Source organism: Pteropus vampyrus, unplaced genomic scaffold (genome assembly GCF_000151845.1).
Source record: "Pteropus vampyrus isolate Shadow unplaced genomic scaffold, Pvam_2.0 Scaffold44, whole genome shotgun sequence".
Classification (NCBI taxonomy): Eukaryota; Metazoa; Chordata; class Mammalia; order Chiroptera; family Pteropodidae; genus Pteropus; species Pteropus vampyrus.
This window is the reverse complement of record NW_011888825.1, coordinates 598921-611157: the sequence shown is the minus strand read 5'-3', so window position 1 is coordinate 611157 and position 12237 is coordinate 598921. Positions and strand designations below refer to the sequence as shown.

At 40.5% G+C, this 12237-nt stretch overlaps 1 pseudogene; it reads right to left on the bottom strand.

The window, feature by feature from the left end:
- Nucleotides 1-8712: 8712 nt before the first annotated feature.
- On the bottom strand, nucleotides 8713-9575 carry LOC105291347 (annotated as a pseudogene).
- Nucleotides 9576-12237: the final 2662 nt, after the last annotated feature.

The following is a 12237-nucleotide window of genomic DNA, read 5'->3' as shown; positions in this document are numbered from 1 at the left end:
ACACTCAATCAGAAAAGCAAGAGATTAGATGCCAAGACTATAAAAATAATTTCAAGAGGATGTAGGACACTATTAAGAGTCCAAATATCTGTCTGATTGGCATAAATGAAGAAAATCAAGATATTGAACAGCAGTTTGAAGAAATAATGAAATTTCCCTAACCTGATGAAGGAAATGGACATAAAACCCCAGGAAGCTCAGAGGATCTGTAAGAAAGGGGGGGAATTGAAAAAAAAAATAAAAATATATATATATATATATATATGACAAGTTTACTCTTGTGTCCTCCAGTGTTCTAAACTTTTCTTTAAATAGGCTTGATTTGTTTCTTGTTAAATTTATTAGAAGGCATTTTGTCTTTTAATTGCTCTTGTAAGGTTTTCTATTATATCTTCTAAATGATTGTTGCTTAATTTCTATTTTTCTCTTTATAATATACCTCGGGCATTTTCCCATGTTCTTAGATATAGATTTACCTCATTTCCTTAGTGTTCCTCTGTTTTAATATATAGAAAGGTAAGGATCATGAGATGGAGAGATTCTTCTAGATTATCTGGATGGGCCCTAAATGCCATCATGAGTGTCCTTATAAAGAGGGAGGCAGAGTGAGATTTTAGACAGAAGAAGGCAAAATGAGGACTGAGAAAGATACTACATTGCTGACTTTGAAGCTGGGTGAAACACCATGAGCCAAGGAATACCAGGAATGCAGCTCTAAAAGCTGGAGAAGTCCAGGAAATGAACTCTCCGGACAGCCTTGGGAGAGTGTCCAGAGTGCAGCCCTGCCAACACTCTGATTTTGGCCCAGTGAAACTGCTTTTAGGCTTTTGACTCCCAGAACTGTAAGAGAATAAATGCGTGTTGTTTTAAGCCACCAGGTTTATGATAATTTGTTACAGCAGCTACAGGAAAATAGTATATTAGCTTTTCTCTACTTTCGTATGTATATGGCACACCTGGAAATGTAGACTGTGGTCTAATGTGAGAAAGTTTGACTTACAGGCTATAAGGAAAGTTCCCCAAAAGCAGAAGTATGTTATCAAATACATTTGCTATCAAGTCTTAGTAACGCATTTCATTTTAGACTCAATCTCCAATGATGTATTTCTAGACCCTTGTGTATTTTGTTCCTTTCTTTAATAACTGAACGCACAGTCCACCAGTTCCCCCAGCTTAAACATCCTCTGATAGGTAAAGATTTTCATTTCTGTCTCACCTGAAGAAGTTTATGAAAATTATATTTTCAACATTTCCATTTGTCCATTTCCCATAAGACAAATATCAAAAAATGGTAAAAATGAGGATGTAGCCAAAATGGAAAGGAAGGTTGGCTGGCAGTACTGTGTGATCTTCCCAAATATTTATCAGCTGATATTAAAAAATCTGGATACAGCCTAGAATCTAGCTATGAGGTCTGAAAGTTGAATTTACTAAAGTTAAGGAACCTGAAGGAGGTTCCCACCATTGGGGATGACATCCAAGCAGGGAACCAGTTCACTCAATGGCAGCCACAGAGAAAAAGGCTAGACCATAAGCTTACGTTGGCAGATTCTGAGTCTTTCTTACTCATTCAGGTTTTCTATAACTTAACACATATAGAAAGTGTTCATGGACAACTGGTAGAATGTTACGTTGGTAGACTCCAAGAATGGTTGCTCACCCCTCAGGGCTGGGGTGATCTCATTTTAAATTCAAGACAGGTAACCTGAGAACTGCAAAAAATGGGTGAACCACACCCATGGAGCCTCATCTACGTCTGGGCCTGAGTTTGTTGATAAAATCCAAGACTTTGAGTTGATGACAGATGAGAACCGGAGGACTTGTGAGAGAAAGGGAGTATATTTTCATGTGGGAGGAATGTGAATTGTTGTGGCCAGAGGGTGGGCTGTGGCAGATATTTCCTGAGATGGTTACAACAATATCCCTCATATCACACAATGTGACTTTGACACTCTTCCTATTGAGAAGTAATATCTATGTTCCTTTGAATCTAGGTGAGCTTGCGATTATGGCAGAAGTGATGTTAAGTGCCTTCTTAGGCTAGGTCATGAAAGCCATCATGCAAGCAGTCTAATTGCCCCAAGTTTGCCATGCTGTGAGGAAGCTCAGACTAGCCAGCCCACAAGGAGAGACCACACAAAGATACCTGAGTCTACATGAACAGAGGGGGAAGGGAGAACTTTACGTTTTTTTTCTTTTTAAACCATCATTATTGAGCTATAATTCACAAACAATAAATAAACCCATATAAAGGTACAGTCTGATGGGATTATGACAAACATATACAACCCTGTAAGCATCACCCCAGTCAAGATATACAATATTGCCATCAACTCAGAAGGTTCTCTGTGGCCATCTGCAGTCAGTTCTCTCTCACCCACCACCCTGGGGAACCACTTGTTAGATTAGTTTGGTTTGGCTCTTTTAAAAAATTGAGATATAATTGACATATGACATTGTAATAATTTTAGGTGCACAACATAATAATTTTATGTGTATATGTATTGCAAAGTGATTACCACAATAAGTTTAAATATTCATCACCACACATAGATACAATATTGTTAAATATAGTCACCGTGCTGTACATTAGATCCCTAGGACTTATTTATCTTATAACTAGAAATTAGTACCTTTTGCCTACCCTCACCCATTTAACCCCTGCCCCCAACCTCTGGCAACTACCAATCTATTCTCTGTAAGTAAGGTCATACAGTATTTGTCTTTCTCTGTTTGGCTTATTTCACTTAGCATAATGTCCTCAAGGCCACACCATGTTGTCACAAATGGCAGGATTTCTTTCTTTTTTATGGCTGAATAATAGTTCATTGTGTGTATTTGTGTGTGTGTGTGTGTGTGTGTGTGTGTGTGTGTGTTTGCCACATTTTTAAAAATCCACTCATCTGTCGATGGACACTTAAGTTGTTTCCATATCGTGGCTGTTGTGAATAATGCTGTAATGAACATGGGGGTGCAGATATCATTTCCAAAGAGTGATTTCATTTCCTTCAGATAAATACCAAGACATGTAATTACTGGCTCGTATGGTAGTTCTATTTTTAATCTTTTGAAGAACCTCCATACTGTTTTCCATTAGTGGCCGCACCAATTTACATTCCCAGCAATAATACACAGGGGCTCCCTTTTCTCCGTATCCTCACCAACAGTTGTAATTTTTTGTTTTATTGATAATAGTCATTCTAACATGTGTGAGGTGGTTATCTCATTGTGAATTTTGGTTTGCTTTTTTCTGAAAATTTTCTTCTTCCTCTCCACTCACCCCACTCCCAATCAGAAAGTTGAAAATAATCTAGATTCTAGAATCTTAGTCTCAGATTTTGAAAAAGTATTGTCTTTTATTTAATAGTATATCTTTTTTATTTTTATCATTCTTTCTAATCAGTTATGTTGAGTTTCTCAAATATTTAGGAGCAGCAGTTAAGATTTAACCACATGTTTTGCTGGTTTCCTTTCTCACCATTATTTTTGTACCATTTACTGTGTTCTTAATTCTGATTCATGTTTATGTAGCAAGGTTGTAAATTTATACAGACACACTCGGATGTGCATATGATGGAGATACTTTATGTCGATGACTGGTCTTTTTTTCCTTCTTTTCTCATACTGGGAGTAGGAGAAAATACATTAATTTGATAGTTAATGGAATCTCTTGTTTCCTCAAGATCAGATGCTCTTTTTGAAGTATGTATACAGTCATTTCCAAGTTCATCTTCTAAACAGAGCTGTCCTTCCCCTTATTGCCTTTTCCAAGGTGGCATCTGGGCATGGTGAGAGAGGTGGCTGTCCCTATGTTGTCCTCAGCTGGTTCCTGACCCAGACAAGGCCAGACTGGTCTCTGGACAAGTGTATGCTGGAAGTAACAGGTCCCACCTGGCCTTGAACATGTCATGGTATCCACTGTTGCCTGCTGACCCTCTATGCCCACGGCCTTCCATGATGTCTCTCTTCAACCCCAGGCATTAGATGGCTGGGCAAGGGGGCTAAGTAGATTGACAACCCCGCACTGTGTCATACTGGAAATGCTGGACCCCTTGCATCTCACTACATCATGAGACTCTTCTCCTTCCCCTTATTGCTCTGCCTCTTTTGCGCTTTTGCCCAAATCTCTGTTGGGTGCAGCTAACTAAGGGACTTCCAGTTTGCAGCATCCCCTGGTCTATATCCATGAGCTCCTGCATACCAATCTGGATGGTTTTACCATAACAAGACTTTCCAATTCCAAAACAAGAAGGGAAAACAAGAACATGTGGGCCTGACTTCTTCCACATACCTCTTTTATACCCCCTTTTCATATCCTCCAAGGCCTGAAAAATTGGGCTTTGCTTTCTTAAGAGGAAACGTTAAGCCCTCTTTCTCTTAGCTGGGGTTGCCCCTATGCCTCCCATTTCTCCTTTTAGGGATCCTAAGTCTTGCCACCCAGTCTTGAGGTGAGGGGGAAGGGCTGTTTGCTTTGTACTGTGGAATAAACACTATGCTTTTGCATTGATAGCCCTGATTTTTGCTATTGGAACCACAGCTTGTTTGGAAATAGGACTTACTAAGGATGAAAGTAATTATAAACCCAAAAAGTCTTCAAAAGTGTTTTAAGAGAATTCCTTGGCTGGCCTAAATCACAAGGTTTTTTAAAGCAGTGTTCATTACATTGTTTTCTGCTTCTATGCTTCTATTGAGTTTATCATTTTTGTCATTATATTCTGATTTTCTAAGAACTCTTTCTCTAATTGCTGTTTTTTCTATAAGAGGTTGGTTTGGGGGGTATTTTTATTGTTGTAAAATATACATAACCTAAAATTTACTATTTTAACCATTTTTAAGTGTACAGTGCAGTAGCATTAAGTACATTTACAATTTTGTTTAACTGTCACTGCTGTCTATACCCAAAATTTTTCATCATTCCAACAAAAATGCTATGCCCATGAAACAATAACTTCTCCCTTCTCCCCTCCCTCTAGTCCCTAGTAATCTCCATTCTACACTCTGTCTCTATAAATTTGCCCACTCTAGGTACCTCATACAATATCCATCCTTCTGTGTCTGGCTTATTTCTCTTAACATACTGTTTTCAGGGCCCATCCACGTTATAGCATAGCATATATGAAAATTTTATTTCTACTTTTGACTGAATAATATCCTATTGTATGTATATACCACATTTTGTATACCAGTTTCTTTTTTATAAATGCTGTATTCTGTCATAAATAGTTTTGAGGATGTTAACTTAAATATTTTAAAAATATTTGTATTTCCTCCAGTTCGCTGAGGACTGTTCTTTTCCAGATTGCACTTCCTGAAACACCTTTCTCAGGATGGTGATGGTCCTTACATGTGAGGTGATTCTCCCTTGTCCATTAACACTTAGGCGTGGAAGAAGGATGGAGGCTGGTGTGGGCTTCCTGGGTATTTGCACAAATCATCTTTTACTTCCTCCATCTGGCCCTCTCTGCTCCCCAGTACCACCTGAGCACAGCAGAGGGCTGGGAACTGGGCTTTCATCCTCCTGGGTGCTATGCGAGTGGAGACGATGTAACAGGCACTGTTCCATGCAGGGACTGGACAAACTGAGTGCCCTCCAAATAAGTCAGGGGCTGAAGAGGTTGAAGCAGCACAGACCCAAGAGCATCTGGGGCTACTCTGCCCACCTCTTTGTGGAGCCAAGGTGGAACGAGGCCTTTGTCTCCCCAGCCTCCCCTCCCCTGGCCTCAGCTGTGGACCCCAAAGTTATCCATGAGTAACAGGATCTGATAACTGTGGAAGCGGCTGGTTTGGATTGGTGGCTGCTATTTTCTGGAAAGCTGTGCCCGTTGCCTCTCTGGCTTCCCCACCCACTTCTTCACTGGCCTGGGCAAGTCCTCGCTGGCATAGTGATGGAAGAAGAACAGCGCGATGGGCTACTGGGCACCAGCGCAGCTCAAACACCCTCTTGCTTGGGCATGTAGGCCATGTGCTCAGAGTTGGGGCTTTGCTATGCTCTGTGCGCATCGTGATCACTTTCTTCCCTGGAAGCTCTCCTGTGTGGCAGGTTCTCGGCTCAGTACTGCCTGACCTCCCAATGGAAACAACACGTTCCCTCAAATCTCTCAAATAATCTCTTCTGTTGATGGCATTCTCTCCAGGTTTTTGCTTTGCTTAAACAGTTGTTTTTTCTTTTTCTTGTTCTATTTCTCTCTTTGATCATTTCTATGGGACGTAGAGAGAAAAGAGAGGTGAGTTTGTGGGATAGTCCTTGAAACCAGAAGCCAATGGAGTTATACTTGACTGGATTTTAAAATTCTACCACATTATAGTTTTCCCTTCTGTCTTCCTTTTTACTTTTCCCTTTTTAGATAGTTATAAAAATTGATTTTTAATGATCTGGCACATTCTAAATTCACTGCATGATTTTGAGACATTTTATTCAGGATTATAGTTCTGAACTATAAAGTATTATGTGAAAGGCTGTGATCAGGATTATACACATTAACGGTTATATATTTTTTGAACTAGGAAAGATGTTTTAAATCAATCTAGATATATGCAGACTATTGGGACATGTGGTGGATTGAAATAAAGGCATATGATCCAGACTCTGAAAAACAATGTTTTCCACAAGGGGGAGCTGTAGGCTATGGCTGGCTTTTTTTTTTTTTTTTTTTTTAATGAGAGGAATGTTTTTTTGTGTCTCTTGTGCCACTTTGAAACATGATTCCCCTGATAGATTGACAGCCTAGAGGCCAAACAGGCTAAGGCGTTCTTATTTCTGAAATCTTTTGCGATAGGACTGACTTCAGGCACAGGGGATTCAGGTGTAGACACTCCCATATTTTGTGTCTTGAAGCAATAATCATTTGTAATTTCATGACTCCGTGCATTGATGGGGGTCACCTGGGCAGTTCTCTTACTTTACGCGATGCTGTTTGGGCACCCACGATGGCTCATAGGCATGGATAGCATCCAGTGCTGCTGGTGTCTACGTAAGGTAGTTGAATCTTAGCGACGAGGTCAGTGTTACACCATATTGGTATGGCAGTAGGTATAACCTGAAAATAAAAGTCAAAAGATACCGGCCCATTACTAAAATCTTACTCAGTCGTTAACAATTAGTCCAGCCCATCATCACATGGTATAACCACAGCATCTCTCAGAGTGATGCCACTCAGACTTGCAGGTTTCCATTTGACATGTCAGGTTCCAAAGCAGCACTGGTCTTGGTAATATATGGCTTCACTGCTTCAAGCATCCTATATTATTGATCTAAGAGGTAATGTGATCTCTTACTCTGAGCCTCTCTTGAGGCATCATGTAATATTGGATTTCCCTCACTGCATAGACCATTTAATTATTCCTTTATACACAGTTACCCTTTCTTCTCTCCATTTATATCCAAACTATTCCACCTTTGGAAGGGATGTTAGATTTAGACATTGTGCTGGTTCAGAATGCCATCAGCAATACTATTCTAGCAAATGCCTCCCCTCAGTCCACTCCCATTCATATAGGATAGGGTTATACAGATACAGGCTATCTTGACCCACTAGGCAATATGGCTGTATTTAGCGTTAATCCCTATTTTGCCAGATCAGGTAAAGACAAAAATCTACCCCATCAGGTCCTTATGGAATTCTGACTTAAAAATTTAAAGGTGTAGTTATAGTAGTTATAGTTTCCTGCTTTGAAATCATCCCTGCCTCTGGCACCCACAGTTGCAGTCCTGGTCCTGGGACCACTGCATCAGGTAGGAATAAAGAAAGTAAGGTGATACATAAATTTACCAGCATTCTCCCCCACCCTCTTTTCTCCAGATCCCCCCAGAAAAGTGGAGAAACCTACCTAGTGGCAACTCTCCCTTGGCCCCGCTCATACTGAATGTGAGCACACACTCATGAAAGTGTGTAAGCCAGCACTTCATGCCTTTGTCGCCCCATTTTAGCCAACAAAGTTTCCATTGTCTGTTCCAATTCCTTTCAAACCATTATTCTGAAGATGAAAATTGTGTTCCTTGGTGTCAAGAAGTGTGACTCGGCAGTACGAATTGGTCCAATGTTTTCCATTTCAATCTTTTCTAGTATTTTTAGCACTTGCATCTACCACCAAGTACACAAAACCCTGTCCAGTGTCCATTCTTTTCAGGGTCCATTTATAACCATCTGTGGTCTCTGTCTCTCTTATTAGCAGAGAAAACAGTTCTTGTTGGCATTTTGCGCCTCAGAGGGTGCAAGATGAACATGTCTAGATTCAGCCTCTTTCTGCTTTGCTGTGATACACCCACGTCCACTCATTTTGTGGACTTGAGTGGCTACCTCAAGCAAACACACCAGGATATATACATGCAGATTCCAATCACCTACCAGTCCTGGAAGGGAGCCCTTCTGGTAGGCATTGACACGTCTTACTGTAATGCACCCCTTAAATTCTTGGAGTGATATCTGTGGAGCCATGCTCCATATGGGCGTCCTTCCAATGGTCCAGTTTTCCATTACCCTTTTTGTTGTTATTGATTTTCAAACATAGCTTATTTTATTATAAAGGAACATAATTCTCTGAAAATTAATTCAAAGTTCTGTTTGCTACAGTTTCAAATTATTTTTAACAATTGGTCATTAACAGAAAAAAATAAAGGCAATTTTGTTATTATATATTGGAATATAAATCCCATTTAAGCACAAATATAAAAATGAAAGACTTATTTTTTTATCTTTAATCTGTTTTCTTGTTTTAACTGGTTTCTTCCATTTCTAAAGTGAATGGTTTGTCATAAGCCATTAGATGGCATGGTCTACAGGGTTTGGAAAGAGACCTGGACTAACTAACAATTATTTTGTTTTAGCATAGACTGTGCTAAACATATGTGTGCTGTTTGGAATCTTCACATTATTCTGGTGAAACACTACTCATTTCTGAAAGCACAACATAAGTAATGGCTTTATAACTGCCGAGGCCTCATGATACAACAGAATGACATAGCCTTTTGTAAAAAAGTGAAGCAGGGCTGGAGTGATCACTGTAAAGATTCCTATGATGCCTTAAAATAAGATTTGCAAAGGCAGACTTCCAAATATGATATTATTTTGTGCAAAAATATATTGCAGACATGCAAATGTTGATCACACTTGTAGAATACGAGAAACATTTCACATCAAATACTGTTTGGGCCAGATTGCCAGTATAAATCAGCCTTCCGTCTTCTGATTTTTCAACATCTATCTGTGCGGAAGCATCGATCACATCTTCTCAAACAGATGCCTGTACTCGCTCTGGACGGACGCGGGAGAGGAGGAGCGGTTCCAGCAGTCCTGTGCTCTGGCTGGGCTGCCAACAGGCCCTGAGGAGCCCCTGCGGGAGGCTGCGTCAAGATGAGAGAGAAGAGTGGGAAGAACACCATAGGACCTCCCAGCGAAGTAGCTGCCCTCTTTCCGCTGAGCCACACTCTAGCCAAACCTAGAAGCACCCTATGCATGAGAAGGAGGGCTGACTGCGCTGCGGAAGCAGCCAGGAATCCTGAGGGCCGGCTCCTCACCAGAAGGCCGGGGTGGGCCTGGAAGAGCTACGCCCCTCACCCACTGGCCCTTCCATTGCATGCCCTTTTGCATAACTCTATGGCCAGGCCATTAGCCACTCCCCATGAGTTGGTAAAAACTCAAACGGCATCAAATAGCATGCAGTTGGGCCTACTGAGCTGAACTGATTTTGCCTTCTTCAGTCAGAGTGGTGGTCCTCCAAACAGGATGCTGTCTGTTCATCTTGGAACTGCCATCCATAAACCAAGACTCTTTGTTGGTCAATAGAGAGCTGTTGGTAGGGCAATTTCCAAGTGGCCCATGTGGCCATAGGATCCAGCAGCATTGCAGGTGGTTCCAAAGTTGCCCCTGGGAGGAAAGAGACTACCTCCTTGCATCTCCCTCTTGCATGTTCCTGTATAAACCATTTCCATTTTGTAATGGAATCCTTCTGGACACTGCCCTCCCCAGGATTAGAGCGTTTCTCCAACATTAACCAAAAAGACATTATGGGTGTTTCAGGTTCAAGATAACTTTATATCCTCAGTTATAGGGGCAGTTTCAATTAATGTCCAATAACAAGCTAGTAATTATCTCTCAAATGGAATATTTTTCGTCCAGAATCCCTGTGGTCATTGTTGAGTGTCGCTTTTGCCATAGCCCAAGTTTGCTCTGCACAATCTGTCCACACCAGCACTCTAGCTTCTAATGGGCATTAATTACAGTAGTAATCTCCTTTTGTCCACCAAGTATTCCATACTGTTTCAAATTAACAACCTGTGTGGCCTCAGGCAATTTTACTGGTTCCCATTTAGCATGACCAATCAATATTGTCAGAGGGCAGATTTACATGCTTTGTTTTACAATAATAAATAAGGGAAGCAATCTCCAGTCAGACACACTATCCATCCTGTACAAGTAAAGGAGACAAAATCACTTTACATAAAGTCAGTTCAAACATAACAATATTCATTTCACTTTAATCCCATCCGCTGTTGCATTCCCATGTGCTTCCAATCTAACTGTAGCCCACATTATGACTCACCAAAAGGTTTTGGAACCACAGTGTACAGAGCTTCAATGTCGAGGAATAGTAGAAATGTTTCTTCTCTATCCCTTGAGAAGGGGCCAAGGGACTCAGGGCTTTTCAAAAGTCCTTATTTGACTAGATTATGGGACCATGGTCTCAGGCTATTTGAAGTACAGTTTCTCATTGTCATCTTTGCCTCCCGGATTTTTAAAATCCTCCAAACTATGTTGACAAAGCATATTTTTTTTAGGGTCCCAGTGTTGGTGGACCAGTTGGGGCTCTCATTGTCCACCCAAATTTCTCATTTTGATCTGCCACGATTCGCTCTACTTATCCCATTTCTTAATTACCATTTAAAGATTTCTACCTTGCTAGTTGAGTCCCTTAACTCTCTTCTTTCTCTTTCCCTATTCTCTTACAAATCAGTCTAACTTTCTGTTGGTATTGGCTCTGAGCCTAGTGGCTATAACCCAGAATGGCTGGAATTTAAGCTTGGCCCAGTAAGATCCACCCCAACACTCTCTCTTACTTACATTTTAGTTATTGTGGAAAACAATAACCAAGAGATTGTTTCTTGTTATTCTGCATTTCCTTATGCATCCAATGAGCCAGCTGTGGGGAAGTTAGATCTATCATTTCTAAATTCCATTGGTAACCTTTACTTCCAGTAACATCATAGTATAGCTGCAGTTTCATACCATGGGAGACTAGGTAGTCATCTAGGAATCGAAAGTTCAACCCCTATTCTTTCATCTTTCTTCTTTCCAAACCACGTCCCAGTGAGTCAGGGTCATTCTGAAGAATGCCACTTCTGATGGCAACTGTGAGAGTTTAGGCCAACCGAGTAGTAGAGAAAACAGTCCACACACAGGACTGCTCTCACTAATAAAATTAATTGCAAGTTTGGGGGATTCCCCAGACTACCTTCAGTTTCAATAATTCACTAGGGGGACTCACGGAACTCACTGAAAGCAGCTATACTCATGGCTACAGTTCATTATAGGGAAAGAATACACATTAAAATCAACCAAAGGAAAAGATGCACAGGGCAGAGCCCGGGAATGGTCCAAACATGGAGCTTCCATTGTTCTCTCCCTTAAGAGTCATGGACAATGTTAGCTCCTTCCAGCCAAGATATATGACAATACACATAGAGTATTGCCAACCAGAGAAGCTCACCCAAGCCTTGGTTCCCAGTGTTTTTACTGTTACCCAATCACATATTACCCATATAGCTGACCTTTTAGTTTTTAGCCCTTCTGGAGATCAGGCTGATACCTTTAGTCTCCAGTCCCTCCAGAGGCAGAACTGATACCACTACCTCTATCGAAAGGCCCTACCATAAATTACACTGTTACCATGTCTTTGCTACATATATAGGCAAAATTTTCTCAAATAGGACAGCAATAACAAAAAAACATGAACTGTAAAAACAACTGGTAAAATCTATTTTATCAAAATAAAAAATCATGTTCTCTGAAAGACACCATTAAGAAAATAAAAAGATAAACCAGGGACAGGAAGAACACATTTTGAATCTGTATACCTGACAAAAGACTTATATCTAGAATAAGTAAAGAGCTCTCACAACTTAAAAAGAAGACAAACAATCCAAATAAACAATGGGCGAAAAATTTGAACAGACTCTTCACAAAAAGAGATATGAATGGCCAACAAGTACATGGAAAAAATGTTCAGCATCGTTAGTTATCA